Below are 12875 nucleotides of genomic sequence, written 5' to 3' on the forward strand. Positions count from 1 at the left end.
ACACTTAACCCATTGTTAAAAGCCCAAGTTTGCAAAGCAAGATTCTTGCTTAAGAATTAACTAAATAGTTAAGGAGATGAGGTAAACACAAAAAAGCAAAATAGCAATTATGAATTTCAATTACATTTTGTGACTGTATTAAAAGAGATACTGTAAGTTCAGACAACATATGTACAATTGTCAGAGGAGTCATAGGGAATCTGGGGTGGTTACAAAATGAACGGCTATGGAACAGATAACATTTGACTTTTGAAATGGACGTTAAAGGATGCTTGAAAGGTGGGTATAATTTGTATTGGCAAGGAGGAAGGAAGGCTTAGGATACATAAGATGTAGTAATGAAAAGGCATTGAATATTGTGAATATATTGGTCTTCTGGTTCACCAGAAGAAAGAATGGACTAGTAAAATTTCAAAGACTATTAAAACAACCTTGTTTACTTTCCTCCCTTCCTCTCTCCTTTCCCATATATTTCATCGGGGAAAAAAAAAGCTCTTCTGTGGTACCCATGTAATACTAATTTATCAGTATTGTCATGCTAAGAGTTGTCAGTGATTGATGATGAGCTATTTAGATTCAGTTTTTAAAAGGACAAAGCAAACCACTTTAATGACTGAATTTTTTTAACTTGCTATGTGTATTGCTTGATATGCCTGCATAATTTATCAAGACACTTCAGAATCTCCACGTCACCTGCTCCTCAGATCAGAAGGTGATTGTGGCTTTGGGTGGATATTAATCAGCCACAGCACTGCCTGGTCAGAAAGAGCAAGTGTCCTAGCCTTTTACCTCATGAGACCTTGCGTGTCCATTCAGCGTAGGTCCCAAGGGAACTGCCTGTGGTGGACTGGAGTTGCCGCATTCTTCAGGTGAGATGCCAAGTAATGTGTTTGACCTGTGTTTAGAAGCCTATCTTTCTCGTAAAATACCTGTTACTCACATGAGCACTATTATTGTTACTTTTTCTTCCCCATTCTTTAAATTTTTTTATACTATAAAGAGTAAAAAAAAAAAAAATTACCTTGAGATTTTATGATGGAGTTAGAAATTCATGGGCAAAAAAAATTTAAACTGCAGTTAGCACAAATTTACACATGTATGCTTTCATTTTACTTCCTTCAAACATGAATGATGGTTTAATTCATGAATGACCAGGTTATTATCGGGAGACACTTTCTATGTATCCTCAGAAGCAGATACAGCTTTTTGATGATGCATGTGGCTACAATCATGTTCACTGCTTATCTGGTCTTCTCTACAGTGATTCCCATTATCAGGAAAGCAAAAGCACCACAGAAGTATGAACATATGTTTTAGGGGCTAACACTTCAGGGGATTTTAGTTAAGGAGAATCTAGGAACAGTATCCCAGAAATCCAGGAAAGACACTGATGAAGAGAAATGCTATTCTGTGAAACACTAGAGGTGGGAGGTGAGTCAAAAACAACAAACAAACAAACATTGTTTTCCTAAATTTGGTCCTACTCCAACATAGTTATACAAGCTGTAGTTGCCAAAGCAAAATAAGGATAAATATGAAAAAGACAAGATGTTTGTAGGAAAGATTAAAGGCATCTGGTGATAAGACGAAAAAAGTAAATAAAATGTTCAATTGATACAAAAAATAACTAATTCTAGAAATGTTTTGAGGCAATTGTTGATAAGGTGTTTCCTCAGGATAATGTATGTCCCACAGTTACTCTTGTTAAATGACATTCTTATTTTGATAGACTATTACTCAATTATATATATATATATATATATATATATATATATATAATATATATATACAAATTATATATACAGATTATATATATATGCGTATATATATATATATATATATATATATTAGAGCTTCCTTTAATATTTTCCTACTATTTAGAAAAATTAGAATCTTCTATAGGTATGTATTAACTGGAGATATTTTTAATATTGTTTCTAATAAAATATTTACAAAATTTCAAGAGTTTATAAAGTACTTTTTACCTTGATGCAATGTTTCTATTTTCTAAATGACTCATAGACTTGACTCTGAAGGCTATGCTGTATGTGTTCCACATATTTAGAAATACTGTTATGTACTACTTTGAGAAATATTGCACTTGAGTATCTGTGCTTTATTTCCTGAGGTGATTTGGCTGGAGAAGTTTTGAGGTATGGTGTCTTTTGAGAATTTTATCATAGAAATTTAGGGATCAGTGATACTCTTAACTGAAAAAAGCAACAACAGCAGCAAAAACTAAGACAAATGAACCTTTAACCTGAGGGAACAAATAGATTGCTGAAGTTTATTTCCTTGGGAGAAGAAATGTCAAAGATGGGGCTAATAATTTTTTTTTTCTGTATCAGATTCTTTTCTTCTGTGTATTTCCAAGGATCACAGCTATTATCATTTTTTTTTCTTTAATAAAACTGGCTATCCTGTGCATAGTACTGCTTTTATTCTTGGTGGAAAAGAAGAGTTGTGAAGTTAGAGAAGGTGGGCACACATTCTCAATGTACTTAGATTCCGAAGAAAATCGTTCCTCTCCAGAAATGTCCAGCAGTAGGCTAAGATAATAATGATCCAGAGTATAGATACAGGTGGAAAACTATATTCTACATGGATTACCTTGAAGATACAAAAAGTATGAAATATATTTCCTATGTAAAACGTTATGACCATCTCTTTAGTTGGTAATGTGTTTTGACAGGACAATAATATCATGAAAGCATTTGGATTTCAAAGCCATAAACAAATCATTTCTTTAGCATATTTAGATAAGGTATTTTTATTTATTTTTTATTTTTTTAATTTTTGGTAAAGGTGCTCTTATATTGTAAGACAAGGGTAAATATCAATGTGTTAATTTCTTCACATAGATGTGATTTTATCACTATCTTTCATAAGTTCTTTAAAAGCTTCCCTCTACTTGCCAGATAAAGCTCAGACTCTATAGCAATGGCATATTACACATTAGCCACTACCATCAAATTTTTAACCCTTAGTTCTAGTTCTCTCAGCCATTTTTATGTCTTGTATGTATTACTACTTTATTGTATTTGTCTGTTTCACTCTTACCCTTCAAAACTCTGCTCATTTGGTTCTTATTCCATGATGCCTTCCCTGAGACATACCTTTCTCAGTGCCCACACTCCATCAACTCCCCATTCAAAACTGACCATTCATCTTGTTTCTCACCATTCTATCTTCATGGTTCTTGATTATCATATTACCTAACAGCATGTTCATCATTTATTTACCAGACTGTCTCCTTTAAAAGACCCTAACTACTTGAGAATAAGGACCATGTCATTTTTTTATTATTGGAACCTCAGGACCCAATACAATGCCTACGTATTTTGGCTGCTCAGTAAATGGTTAACGGATGGATATTTGAATGAAGGACTTACATGAATATTATATGTGAAATTTAACAGTGAGGTGATATGAAATTATTTGAAATAAAGCAAACATCAGATATGTAATCTTATAAAGGTGTTATGGATTGTTTCTCTAAACACAAAGGGAGATTTGTTTTAGTCTATATGCAGAAAAGAAGAAATGGGGATATCAGTTTGCAAAATCCAAAATGGGACTGTGTAGAAAGATATACTTTTCTCGATGTCTGTATGAAAAGAAGCCAGAACAAACTAAATCTCTTGTGTTCAGGTGATTTGAAAATGATAAAGATACTCTGCTATATTTTTAATGTAATATACTTAATTTAAAAATGTTTCTATCCTAGATAGTGCTAGAGCTATATAATTTACATTTTCAACCTTGTTTTATTTTACATTTTAACTTTATTGAAAGGTGATTGCACATATTTAAAATGTAAAAGTTAATAAGTTTGACATACATTTACATCCATGAAATAATCACCACTTTCTCAAATGGTGGACCTGTTTATCCTCCACACATACTCCTTATGCCCTACCTGTCCCTCATCTATAACTTAGGCAATCACTAATCTGTTTCCTGTCATGATTAGTTTGCATTTTCTAGAATTTTTTGTAATAGGAGTCATGCTGTATGTAATACTTACTGTCTGACATCAGTCACTTTGCGTAATTATTTGAGATTAATCCATTTTGTAGTATATATCACCAGTTTGTTTATTGATGAGTAGTGCTCCATTACGTGGATAGGCTACACATTGTTTTTCCATTCACCTGTTGTTTCCATGTTTTGATTATTACATATAAAGCTGCTATGAAAATTAGTGTAAAGGTATTTTTATTGACATATGCTTTTATTTTCTCTTGGAGAAATATTTAGAAGTGAAATGGCTGGAACAAAATGCATAATTAACATTTTAAAAACCGGACAAACTGTTTGCAAGGTGGATTTACCATTTTACATTCCCACTATTAATGTATGAGAAGTCCAGTTTCTCTGCATATTCTCCACCAACTGTTATGATCGGTCTTTTTATTTAGGTATCTTACTGTGTGTGTGTGTGTGTAGTGGGTTGTAACTATGACTTTAAATTACATTTATTTAATAATCAATAATGTTAAACATCTTTCTTTGTGTTTATTTGCCATCTCTATACCTTTCTCAATGAACTGTCTGTTAAATATTTTATCAAATTTTTAATTAGCTGCTGGTTTTCTTACTGATTTTCGAGCATATTTTATATATTCTGGTAAAAATCCTTTCTGTGATATATAGTATTCTCATACTCAGGCTTTTTGCATTTTCTTAACAGTGTCTTTCAAAGAGGAGAAAATTTTAATTTTACTGATGTCCATTTTATCAATTTGTTTTATTAAGGATCATATTTTTGAAATCGTACCTAAGAAACCTCAGCCTAATCCAATGTCACAGAGTTTTAGCCTATGCTTTCTTTTAGAATTTTTATAGTTTAAGGAATCACTTTTAGGTCTGAAAGCCTATGGCTACCCACTTATTCTAACACCATATGTTGAAAATATTATCCTTCTTTCACGGCAATGCTTTTGTATCTTTGTAGGGGGTACATACATATGCCGGAGTCTGTTTCTGGTCCCTTTGTTCTGTTCTGTTCATCAATGTGTCTATTTTTTCTCCAGTACAACACTATCTTGATTATCATAACTTCATAATATTCTTTGAAACAGTGTTAATCCTCCAATTTGGTTCCTCTTTTTCAATATTGTAGTTATTTTAGGCCTTTTGTATTTAAACATAGATTTTGAATGATTATGTTAATTTCTACAGAAAAGTCTACTGAGTTAAGTGACATTGCATTGAAACTATAGACCCATTTGGGGAGACTAACATTTTAACAATACATGGAGGTTTCCTACCCATGGACAAAAGTTGTGTCTCTGTGTTTGTCTTCTTTTCAATTCACTGAGAAACATGTTACAGTTTAAAGTGTTTTTAACACGTCCAATCATATTTATCCCTAAGAATTTTATAGGCTATTATGAATGGAAATTTTAAGCTAGTGTACGTAGGATTTTAAAATTTTACTTTCCAAGTGTTTGTTGCTAGTTTATGGAAAATTGTGATTTTTTTATATTGACTTTTACCCTACAATCTTGCTAAACTCACATATTAGTTCTAGTAGTAGCTTCTTTGTAGTTACCATCTATTACTCTATAGAGATGGGTTATCATGTTGTCTGTGAATGAAGACATTTTTACTTTTTCTTTTCCAGTCTGGATGTTCTCTATGTGTTTGTGTTGCATCAATCACCGTCTCATACCCTGAGAACAGTGTTGAATAGAAATGGTACAAGCAAAAAACCAAACTCATAGATACAGAGAGGAGACAGGTGTTTGCCAGAGGCAAGAGTGGGGGAATGGGTGAAGGTGGTCAAAAGGTGTAAATTTCCACTTATAAATGTCATAGGTGATATGCCACATGGTGACTGTATATTTGAAAGTTGCTAAGAGAACAGATCTTAAACATTCTCAATGCAAGAAAAAAAATATAGTAACGCATGGTGATGTATAACTAGACTTACAGTGTGATCTTTTCTCAATATATGTAATTATCAAATCATTACGTTGTACACCTGAAACAGATATAATGCTATATGTCAGTTATACCTCAATTAAAAAAAAAGGCAGGAACAGGCATCCTTAACTAATTCTGATTTTAGGAATAAAGCAGTCGTGTTTTTATTTCCATTAAGTTTGATATCAGACCTAGTGTTGTATTGTTGATGTTGTTTTTATTTAATATAAATGCTCTTTATCAATTTCAGGAATTTCCTTTCTATTTCTAGTTTGCTAAGAATTTTTATCAGGAAATTTTTTAAATGTTTTTTTCTGTATCTATGGAGTGATCACATGGTTTTCCTTTGCTTTGTTAATATGGTGGATTACACTGATTCACTTAAGAATTCTAACTCAACCTTGAGTTAAGAATTTTAACTCAACCAAGAATAATACAACTTGGTCATATTGTATTATTCTTTTTATGTATTGTTTGATAAATGTGATTTGCTAAAAACATTTTTAGAATATTTGTATCTGTGTCTATGAGACCTGTTGGTCTGCCATCTTTTATTGGAATGCCTTTATCATATTTGGGAATTAGCGTAATTTTGCATTATAAAATAAATTGGGGAGTAGTACTTTCTCTTGTATTTTCTGGAAGATTTTATATAGAATTGATATTATTTTTTCTTCCTTAAATGTTTATTAAAATTCACCAGGAAAAGTATATGTACCTAGAGGTTTTGCTGCTTTTATTGTTTGTTTTGTTTTTCCTATGGAAGGATTTTTAGCTACAAATTGGGTTTTTGAAGTAGATATAGGGATACTAAACTTTTTTACTTCTGGGGTGATTTTCAGTAGTTTGCATTTTTTAAAGAAACTTTTCCATTTCTTCTAGCTTGTCAAATATATTTTATAAAGTTATTCATGACATTCTTTGTTTTCCTCTTAAGACCTGTAGAATCTGTCATGATGTGATCCATCTCGTTCCTAACATTGATGCTTTATGTCTTTATTCTTTTTTTTCCTCATCAATCTGGATGAGGGATATTAATTTATTCATCTCAGAGATCCAGCTTTTTTTTAGTATATTTTTTTCTATTTCATTGACTTTTGCTCTGATCTTTATTATATCTTTTTTCTGTGTTTGTTGGGTTTTATTAACTCTTCCTTATATCTTGAGATGAAAGCTGAGATAACTGATTTATATTTTTTCTTTTCAAACATATGAGTGAGTATTTAGTGGGTAAAGAATTCTATTACTGTAAATTAATCAAGTATTTTCTAGTCTGCTAAATACTGACTTTCTGTCTTCTTGTTCAGTTATTGAAACTTTGACTATAGTTACTATAGTTACAAATCTTTGACTATAATTGTAGATTTGCCCATTTGTTCATGCAGGACCATCAATTTTTGCTTCATGTATTTTGAAGCTCTGTGATTAGGCATATATATATATGTATATATTACATCACAATCATATATATGATTATATATACATGTATATATGTATATTGTATATAATATACATATATACAATATGTATATTGTATATATACATGTATATATGATTGTAATATATATATATACATATATAGGTGTGTGTGTGTGTGTGTGTGTGTATATGTATATATATATGATTGTAATGTCTGCAGATGACCCTTTTTATCCTTATGAAATCATCTTTCATTTCTGGTAATACTCTGTTCTGAAATTTTATTTATCTGACATTAATACAGCCATTCTTCCTTTCTTTTTATTTAAGTTAGCTTTTTATGTCTCCATCCTCTTATCACTGCACCTTTATATGTAAAGTGCATTCTTTCTAAGAAGCAAATTATTTGTTACTTTTTTATTTTTGTATCTAATACTACAAATTCCAGTCCACTCTGTTGTATTTTGGATAGTTTTTATTGCTCCATCTTTAAAGTTCTTTAATCTTTTCTTCTCTATATTTAATCTGTCATTAAAACCATGCTGTGAATTTTCATCTTGGAGGCTGAAGGTTTCATCTCTAAAAGCTCAATTTGGTTATTATTTTTTTCACATCTTCCATATCTTTACATACATTTTAGAATATATGAAATACAGTTAAAATGTCTGTTTTATGTCATTGTCTGTTAATTCTAACATCTTTGTCAGTTATAAGTTTCTATTAATTTACTTTTTCTCATTAAATCATATTTTTCTGCTTTTTTTCTTTTTTTTTGCTTGATTAGTATTTTTTTAAATTAGTTTCCATGCATTGTGATTTTATTCTTTAGGCACTGTTTCTTTCTTTCTTTTTTATTCTTATACATATTATTATCCTTGTTTAGTATGCAGTTATTTGGAAATAGTTTGATCTTTCTTTTAAAAGCTGTTGAGCATGTCTGTATCAGTACTGAATTGTGGACTATTTACCCCCCACTAATGAGGCAAGGCACTTCTGTGTGCGCCACCCAATGCCTGGGAGTCATACATTGTCGTAATCAGGCTGGCAGAAGTAGGCGGTATTCTCAGTCCAGGGGGAGTGCTGGGCACCATAACGTGTCCTTCTTTTAGGTGTTCTTTTCCTGAACTTTGGTCGTGTCCTGAGTAGATGTATACTCAAGTGGGAACGCTGCACATTTCCACAGCTCTCTCTCTGCAGCTCTCTCCTCTCTCAACTTTATAATGTAAATCTAGCTCCCTTTTTTTCCACCCCAAACTCTCAATGCCATGTCCTCACAATAGGGAGTCCAGGGGACTTTGTTTTGGTATTTTCTTTCTTCACCATGACCTGATAAACACAGGCCCCCCTTAGAACAATTTATTTCTCATTCGTGTTCCATGTCAGCAGAGGATTTCTGCAAGTGTATTCCTCATTCCAATATCTAGGTGGCTGGAGCCTCCTAATATGACAAACAGTTTTCATGGTGGAAGGAAAAAATCAGATAGCTACAACCTACGAAACATGACTTTTGAAGCAACTTACTTTTTGTAGTTATATCCCATTGGAAAAACTGGTTCCAGTAGACAGAAATGTATCCCTCCCATAGGGGCATTGTAAATCACATGGCAATGGGAAAAATATATATCATTCTTGTAGAAGAAAGGGGGAAATGAATAGTCAGGAGCAATAATAGAATCTACCCTCTGATGTATTCACACTTTAAAACTGTACAGAATGAATATAACAATGAATAACAGTAGGATCGTTTTCCTGTACAGCATTGTAAAGGCTTACAATGGAAATAGCATCAAAAATATATATTTTTTTATTTCACACTTACTTATCTCTTCAATAGAAATCCTTTTAAAATCATCTGGATAAAAATAAATAAAATATAAATATATGTTAAGTGAAAATTCATCAAACATTCCAAGAATTTGTAGATTAAAATAAAAATTGCATCAGTGAAAACTACACTGTAGTCTTGACCTAGAGAAGCAGACTAGCAAGGCTGGCTCTGGAATAATACTTCTGAGTTTAAATCATCATTCTTCTACTTAGCAGGTGAAAAAATTTAGGCATCTCATTTAACGTCCCCTCATTTGTGTATAGGGATAATGATAATTCCAGCCTCACAGGGTTGATATGAATAGTATAACAGCTAATATATTTGAACCACTTATTAACTAGCATAAAAAAGTACGTGACACATATTTGCTCATATTATTACAAAATAAAATATTTGTGATGTCTTACTTTTACCCTAAAGTATTTTTAAATAATATGTAAACTATATGTATATGTATGTGTGTGTATATATATATATATACATATACGTATATACACAGACACACACATATGTAATGTGTGAATATAACTTACACAATATAAATTATAAAAACATGTTTGCAAATAATGCATGTCATTTACATGATATATATATGTATGTCATGTGTATATATGTATATCACATACACACACACACACACACACACACACACACTAGGATGTAAACAAAGCAAACTTCCCCAATAATATAATTTTCTTCACTTCCTAAAATTTATCATATTTTGGACAGAATACAACTATCATGGGGAAACAAATATTGGAGCAGCTTTCTGTTGAGCAGAAACTATGATTAGAATAGGAATACAAGTAATGTTGATTTTGTTTAGACTTAGATAGTGATAAGGCCATATGAATATAATGAGCTAAATGTGCTGTGATAATTTCTGAAATTCTTAGAAGAGTTTCACAAATAACATATTTGTTCATCTTGTATTATTGGATTTTCAATGTTTTTTTGTGGAATTGTTTCCTATATTTCAGGTGTGCTGTCTGTGTGTATGTATATAAGTAACCAAGTGTCTATGTATCTCTAAGCAAAGACACACATATTACTTATACATATAATTTATCTTTTTATTATTCTAACTGAAATAATTTTATATCTACTTTAGAATAAAGAAGAATACTTAATATAGTGTTTGTTTACCATGAATAAATGGATAGACAATGATGAAAGGGCATGTAGTAAGCACTTAACTACATCCCAAACATTCTGCAGGTATATTTGTAGATACTAAGTCATTTTCACATAACAGGCATGTAGAATTCCAATAACTGTCTTGATTTCACCATTTACAAGGTAGTAAGTCAGAAAGTCAAAGAGTGTTTTGAGAATATACTTGTGGGTCATGTTTTATAACATCTCTGAGTAAATAAAAAGACTTAAACTGCTTTTCTTGTTGCAAAGATCTATAACATCTGAAGTTAGTGTTCTGATAACTTGGAAGAAAATAACTATCATTGGTAAATGACAAAAATGCATGGCCCCAGATGAATCTCAGGGACTCACTAAGAACCTCCCTCTTCCAAACAGCTACCATCACTAACCCAGACTGCTAAAAAAAGGCTTCCCTGCGTGAAAGATCTTTATTTTATCCTGTTTGAGTTTTTCCAAATTAAGTATATAAATCACAAGCATACCAATCTTTTCAAAATGCAAATTTGATTATGTTACTCATTGGGCTTAAAAATTTCAAAGGTTTCTCATCTCTCTTTCCATAAAGATAAAACAAAACTAAACTAAACAAAACAAAAAACACTTAAATAGTTGTAGAAGGGTTCTCCAAAGAAACAGAATAAAAGCAATGTGTGTGTGTGTGTGTGTGTGTGTGTGTGTGTGTGTGTGTAGAAATTTATTGTAAAGAATTGGCTCATGGGATTATGTAGGCTGACAAGTTCACCCAGGAGAACTGAAGGTGTAAATTCGAATCTGAGTCTGAGTCTAAGAACCAGGCGAGCTGGTGGTTTAAATTCCAGTTATAGACCAAGCCTGAGGGCGTAGTAGACTGATGTCCTAGGCCTAAGACAGGCAGAGAGGGCAAAGTCTTTCTTACTCCACCTTTTTCAGTGGATTGGATGAGACCATGTGGACAGCAGTCTGCTTAACTCAGTCTAACAATACAAATGTTGATCTCATCCAGAAACATCCTCACAGGCACACTCAGAATAATGTTTAACCAAATATTAGGGCACCAAATAGTCTGGCGCCCCATGGCTCAGTCACCTTGACACATAAAATTAACCCTCAGGACAAGCTTTAAACACTGTGTGTTGCAGCCCCTGCCTGACTCCCCTACCTCATTTTATATGACTACCCTATGTCTGTTGTCCCTACTAAGTAGACTCTATTTTTTCCTTTAATTTAAAAAAAAAAAATCTTTTCACCTGACCTTAGTATTGGCTCATACTTTGCCCTTTAAAAATCATCATGCCCTTTTGGATTAGTTTTCTTTTACTTATCCTTCAGATGTCTGTTTAGGAATCAACTGTCAGGAAAATGTTTCCTACTCGCTGCTCTCTATTTTTTCCTTGCAACTTCTTTTTTTTTTTTTTTTAAGAACACTTATCCTAATGTGTAATTATGTATCCACAGATGAAAAACAATGGCAACCACCTTATCAATTTTGTCTTATTATTATATATTACTAGAGTCTACTTCAGGGTCTGACACAAAGTAGATGCTTAGTATCTACGAATTTTTGCTAAATTAATACAAATTAGGTCTGCACACACCCATAAGATTCAGGGCTAGAATGAAGGGCTAGTCCAGCATGTGGACCCTAAAATAGAAATTAGAAAGATGCAGATGCAGAGAGCTCCCGGCTGTGTGTCAGGAGGTTCAGTGCTAAGTTCTAGTCTTCTCTTTACCGGTAACATTTTGACTTAAATAAGGGAAAAGACAAACCAAAACATTTTTTCAGGCGTCAATTTTCTCACTTTTGAGATGAGAACGTTGGATAAAATGATTTCTGAAATCTCTTGAGTCTATGATTTTATGACAGTTTTAAATTTGTTATTTGTGTTATCTGCCCATAATTCCATTTTATATGAGTTTGTCTCTTTTGATAGCATCCGCAACACAAATCTGAGTCATTGACAAATTAAAATTCCAAGAATTTTTTTAGTATAAAGTTGAAAGAAATAACTGATAAAATTCTTTCTTTATTTTTTTTTCCTGGTAACTTACTATTTAAATTCTCCCAAGCTATTACATTTGCTGCTCCAGGGGCTGAAATTCCCTGCTGACCAATTATGTAATGATGTGGAGAGTAGGATTCTCAGAAAGAATAGAATTTTAGCTTTTTAAATGCCATGAATATGAATTTCCCATTACAATATTTACCTGAATGCAAGGTAAAGTCCAATTAATAAAATACTAGACAGTGGATTTTTAAAACTGTTTCTTTCATTAGGTTAGCATGTAAGCTTATTTTAAGCTTGTGATTGTAAATGCAGCAGAAGAGAAGAATATTTGCATAGCTCTTAGTTTGTATTTGATTATTGAGACAGCATAGTATTAATATTTATCCAGGTTTTCAATATGTTTTAGGTTTCACATCTCGGACATGCAATATTTAAAAGGAAGGAGCTCAATTTTGTAACCTGTTTTTTTTTTTTTTCCTCTCTCGTGCTATTCTTACAGAGTTAGAATGGGTTCAATTATCCATTTTTCTGCTGTAGAATCTCAGGAGAAATAT

General features: G+C 32.1%; 1 protein-coding gene across 2 annotated transcripts in view; it reads left to right on the plus strand.

The window, feature by feature from the left end:
- SGCZ (sarcoglycan zeta) overlaps positions 1-12875 on the plus strand; it is an 803628-nt gene that overhangs the window by 311553 nt on the left and 479200 nt on the right. The window lies entirely within an intron of this gene.

Source organism: Rhinolophus hipposideros (assembly GCF_964194185.1).
Source record: "Rhinolophus hipposideros genome assembly, chromosome: 4".
Lineage (NCBI taxonomy): Eukaryota > Metazoa > Chordata > Mammalia > Chiroptera > Rhinolophidae > Rhinolophus > Rhinolophus hipposideros.